Consider the following 6,000-nt stretch of genomic DNA (forward strand, 5'->3'; position numbering starts at 1 on the left):
TTCAGACATTAAGCTTCAGTTTGTTTAGACCAGGGGTACTCATAGTACGGCCCGCAGGCCGCCAGCGGCCCGGCAAGCCTTTCTTGGCGGCCCGCGGACCTTGCAGACATCATACCGGTGTTTTTTTTTGGTTTTTAAAAAAAGTGTCAGCAAACACAGACTCTGCTCTGTGGGGGCCCGGGGATTCAAGCGATAGTCCCAGTGGAGCTGCTGGGGCGCAAAGAGATGAAATACAACAAAGCCTCATTATCATGTAAATGGTCTCTTAAAGACCTGTGAAGTACTCGGGTGGGGCTGTGTGTGTGCCCTGGAAGGGAAGCTGCCTCAGCTGCCACACAAGCGGAGGGGGGGGGGGAGAGGTGACAAAGAATGACAAGAGAACAGCAGTGTGTGAGAGTCGGGTAAGGGGACAGAGGGTGACAGAGGGCAGTAGGGAGAGACAGAAACAGACAGAGACAGATAGAGATAGAGACTAACAGAGACAGGGACAGACAAAGACAGATAGGCAGAGACAGGGACAGACAGATAGAGGCAGAGACAGACAAAGAGGCAAAGAGACAGACGGAGAGGGAGACGGCGAGGGAGACGGAGAGGGAGGGCGACAGAGAGAGAGGGAGACAGAGAGAGAGGGAGACGGGGAGAGAGAGGGAGACGGGGAGAGGGAGGGAGACGGAGAAGGAGGGAGAGAGGGGAAGAGGGGGAGAGGGGGAGGGAGGGAGGGAGACGGAGAGGGAGGGAGATGGAGAGGGAGAGAGAGAGAGGGGGAGAGAGGGAGAGAGACAGGGAGGGAGGGAGACAGAGGGGGAGGGAGACAGAGGGGGAGGGAGACAGAGAGGGGAGATAGAGGGAGACGGAGAGGGAGGGAGACGGAGAGGGAGGGAGACAGAGAGGGAGGGAGAGAGACAGAGAGGGAGGGAGAGAGACAGGGAGGGAGAGAGATAGAGAGAGGGAGGGAGGGAGACGGAGGAGGGAGGGAGACGGAGGAGGGAGGGAGACGGAGGACGGAGGGAGAGGGAGGGAGACGGAGGACGGAGGGAGACGGAGGATGGAGGGAGACGGAGAGAGACGGAGAGGGAAGGAGAGGGAGAGAGGGAGGGAGAGGGAGAGAGGGGGAGGGAGACAGAGAGGGAGGGAGACAGAGAGAGAGGGAGACAGAGAGGGGGAGACGGAGAGAGACGGAGAGGGAGAGAGACGGATAGAAGGAGAGAGGGAGGGAGACAGAGATGGAGAGGGAGAGAGAGAGAGGGAGAGAGAGGGAGAGAGACAGGGAGGGAGGGAGACAGAGGGGGGAGGTAGACAGAGGGGGGAGGGAGACAGAGGGGGAGGGAGACAGAGGGGAGAGACAGATGGGGAGACAGATGGAGACGGAGAGGGAGGGAGACGGAGAGGGAGGAAGAGAGACAGAGAGGGAGGGAGAGAGACAGAGGGAGGGAGAGAGACAGAGAGAGGGAGGGATACGGAGGAGGGAGGGATACGGAGGAGGGAGGGAGAGGAAGACGGAGGACGGAGGGAAAGGGAGGGAGAAGGAGGACGGAGGGAGACGGAGGACAGAGGGAGATGGAGAGGGAAGGAGAGGGAGAGAGGGAGGGAGAGGGAGGGAGAGGGAGAGAGGGGGAGGGAGACTGAGAGGTAGGGAACAGAGATGGGGAGACGGAGAGAGACAGAGAGGGAGAGAGATGGATAGAAGGAGAGAGGGAGGGAGATGGAGGAGGGAGGGAGACGGAGGGAGCGGGAGGGAGACGGAGGGAGCGGGAGGGAGACAGAGGGAGAGGGAGGGAGACGGAGGAGGGAGGGAGATGGAGGAGGGAGGGAGAGAGATGGAGGAGGGAGGGAGACGGAGGGAGCGGGAGGGAGACAGAGGGAGAGGGAGGGAGACGGAGGACGGAGGGAGACGGAGGAGGGAGGGAGACGGAGGAGGGAGGGAGGGAGATAGAGAGAGGAAGAGAGAGAGATATGTGTATGCCGGGTCCGGTGGCTCAGTGGACGAAGGCGTCCGCTGCAGGGACCTGTGTTCCACCTCATGGTCACAGTTTTTTTTTGTTGCTCTAGCCCCGCCCCCTCCCCCAATGACCCCGCCCCCAAGGTGCGGCCTTGGGCCACAAACCACACTGTAAATTTGGCCCCCAAGAGAAAGTTTGTGAGTACCCCTGGTTTAGACAAAGGCAGGAGCGATTAAGAGTTTCAGAACTGACCAAGGCTCTTGTAGATGCCGAGGAGGATATGGATTTGCTCTCGGCAGTAGATGCACCCCTGGATCAGGCACTTATTAAAGTCGCCAGGGCAAAAGCTGAGGCAGAGGAGAACATATCCAGTAAGGTGGCTGCCACATACTTAGCAAGAAGAGAACAGTGCTACAAATTTAGCGAACGGGTGAGCCACACTTTAGCAGTTCGTGCAAGGCAAAAAGTAGCTCTAGGCGAAGTTAAAGAGCTTACTGATGGCTCTGGGTGATTGCTCACAGACTTCGGATGAAATCCACAAGGTTTTCAGACAGTTTTATGCGACACTATATAATGAAGAACAACCAAAAGACCTCGGAAATCCGATCATATCTTAGCGATATTTCTGTCCCATACCTTTCTCAGGAGAATAGAGAAGCCCTAGACGCACCCCTGGAGACGGAAGAGATTCTTGCTGCTTTGGTGAGCCTACCGTCAGGTAAGGCGCAGGGCCCGACCAGAATCCGATAGATTTTTATAAAACTTTTCAGGATGTAATCTCCCCTGACTTGATTACTACAGTACAACAGAATCAGCTAGGGATATCTGTTCCAAACACCTGGGCAGGAGCAGATATTGTAGTTATTCTAAAAAAGGGGAAGCCATCCACAGAACCAGGGTCTTATAGGCCAACAACGCTGATGAATTCCGATGCAAAAATCTTCTCCAAGGCTTTGGCAGTTAGGCTATCGAAGGTTATAGATACATTGGTTAGCACAACTCAACACAGATTTGTTCCAGGAAGAGGCACGACGCAGAATATCCGTAGAGTCATTACCTTATTTGATGCCACAGAGGTTCCAGGAGACCCGATGGCAGTTATGTTACTGGATGCTGAAAAATCATTTGATCGGGTCTCCTGGGACTATCTCTGGTCCACTCTAAGATGGTCTGGCTGTGGAGAGGGCTTCATCAAAGCTATTCAGGCATTATATTTAGCTCCTACAGCCCGAGTCCGCGTGAATGCTGGGTATACGATGCCCCTACAGATTAAACGGGGCACGAGACAGAGCTGCCCGTGTTCGCCACTGCTTTTCGCGTTGTATATAGACCCTTTACTACGCAAGTTGGAGGCGAATTATAGGATTCCCCCTATAAAGACCCATGGTGGTGAATGTAAAATCCTGGCATATGCCGACGACGTGGCAATTCTCACGGCAGCACCCACAGAGGCCATCAGTGAGGTTGAACTGGAAGCCTTAGGCTTTGGCCGAGTTTCTGGATACGCCCTGAATGGACCCAAGACGCAGATAATTGAGAAGGCAGAATGCTCGGACATTCGAGTAGTGGAATCTGGAGTTTATCTGGGGGTTTATAGCTCGGCGGATCTGGATAAAGTGGTGGATAGGAATATAGAACCTATATTAAATAAAGCAAAAAAAGATCTGGATAGACTGCATAATCTTCACCTTTCTGTAGTAGGGCGTACTAATATTATTAAAATGATCCTCTTGCCAAAGTTTCTTTACCTCTTTAGGGCAATCCCACTCACATTTGAGGCAAAATGGTTTGTTACACTAGAACGGGTGATAAACAGATTTATATGGGCACACAGTAAAACTAGAAGGGCTCTACGATATATGGCACTCCCGAGGGATAGAGGAAGTTGGGCTGTTCCTGAGCTTAAAATGTACTACTGGGCAGCAGCCTTGCAGTACATGTCTGGACTTTTAGGGGGTGGAGGGCCTGAATCAGAGGATACTCTAGGCTCTATAGCTATATACTCGCTATTGCTTGGAGGGGACGCAGAGAATACCTTTTGAAAAACACAGATCCCAGCTATTTTAAAAGAACAAAGTTTAAGACGCTGATCGCTGCACACAAGATATGGACATCGTTTAGGAAAAGATGTGGATTAGGGAGGTTTAATGCATATACCGATTGTACAGGAATCATACCCTTCCAGGGGAAATATTTGCAGATCCTGTCTTTACAGACTGGGGGCGGCGCGGGGTAACGAAGGTGGGGGACCTGATGGGCTTGAATGGAATGTGCCAGTTTGCTGATATCCAGTTGGCCTATGGGGTCGAGACAAGAAACTTTTTAAAGTATTTACAGGTCAGGAGTTTTCTAATAACCAAAAAGGGCGGGTCTGCTGGGTTTGGAAAAAATACAATTATGGAAATTATTGAGGGTAGGGCCAGCTGCACGATCAAAAGATTTTATGCCAAACTGAATGCGAGTAAAGAGGATGACCTTGGGAAATATGAAAGCAAGTGGGCAGAGAAACTTGGGGTAAGTTTACTATTTCTTTTGGTGTTCACAAGCAACAAGATTACTTTTACTAATGGTAATTTACGACTGCGGAGTCTCAGTAGTCGTAAAATTACTATTGGTAAAATTAGGCTCATAGTTTGTGAACACCAAAAAATAGTAAACTTACACAAAAGTATGAGTTTACCCTTGTGAATCAGCCCCTTAGTATGTAGCCCACTGCAATGTTTGTAGAACTCACCGGATAGAAATTGTCATCGCTTGTTTGAGACGTATGTGTAATCCCAGGTCCACTCTCATATGCTCACATCAATCAATTAAGCTGAGTAAAACATTAATATTACTCAGTTGACTGATCCAAGAAAGATGGAAGGCTGAGTTGTCCTCTCTGGCATCTGATTTCCTGAACTGCACTTCATGGTAGATGTCAACAGTCAGTATGTACCTAACTGAACCATCTTGCTGTTATAAAGTTAAAATGTATATGTCTAGATAATGCATTATATAATTAAACATAGCTTTATATCTCTCCCAATAGTCTCACATGCCTACTGCAGTCTGACATGGAACCCACACCTCTCCAAGGGAGCTGGGTGAAGTAAATAGGGTTGTAGCTCTTCCCTCAATATTACCCACTCCTTCTAGCACCCCCCCTTGGGACAGGAGACACAAAGGCCCCGATTCTGAGTCTGGCTGTCCACGGACTGTCATACTCGCAGTGGCACTGTGGTGGCGGTCTCCCGACCACCCTATTATAAGTTGAGCGGTGGGACCACCACAGCCCGCCGCAACCACCAGGGAACTACCATTTCCTGGAGGTGTTGCTCCAGTCAGGAGACAATAATATGCGGCAGTCCCGCCAAGCATATTAAAAGTCTCCTCTCCACCACGGTTTTCATGGCGGTTTCCTCTGCCATGAAAACCGTGGTTGAGAGGAAACAAAGGGGGGGCCTACAGGGCCTTCTTGTGCCTCACACCCTGTGAATACACACAGGGGGGCACAACATGTGCCCTATTTGTGTATGCACACCAGTTCCTGCATGGCATGGACTATAAAATCCATGCTGTGCAGGAACTGTTTTTGGTGTTCCCATTACAGTGTCCATTTTCAGGGCACCACCGTTGGAACTTCAAAAATAAAGCCTACCAGACAGGAGGAAACTCATAATCTGGCGAGTGGTGACCACGGCTTTGGCGGTGTGATGGCAGGGTGGAACTGGCACCACACCACCAAAGTCGTATTCAGGCCCTAGGTAGACTGATAACCTCTCTATACCTCTGCACTGACCACCACAGTGCTGGGGGTGGGGGAAGCCATCAGCAAAAGGCCTAGTCTTCCTCTGAATGATTATACCCACCACTCAGCCACTGCTTTCTGCTCTTGTCCAGTGCACGAGGCTCAGGTGTCACAGGTGGAAGCTGGGAGGCCTGTTCTCTGAGGGATTCTGTAGGCGCAAAAGTGGCTGCAGGCTCTTTGGTGGGACTTTCCTTCCTCTGGTACACTCTGGTGGTGTAGTAGAAGGAGGTCATACAGAGGCTTAGCTACCATTACTGCAGCAGGTGCACT

This window comes from Triturus cristatus, chromosome 2_1 (genome assembly GCF_964204655.1).
Source record: "Triturus cristatus chromosome 2_1, aTriCri1.1, whole genome shotgun sequence".
NCBI classification, from domain to species: Eukaryota; Metazoa; Chordata; class Amphibia; order Caudata; family Salamandridae; genus Triturus; species Triturus cristatus.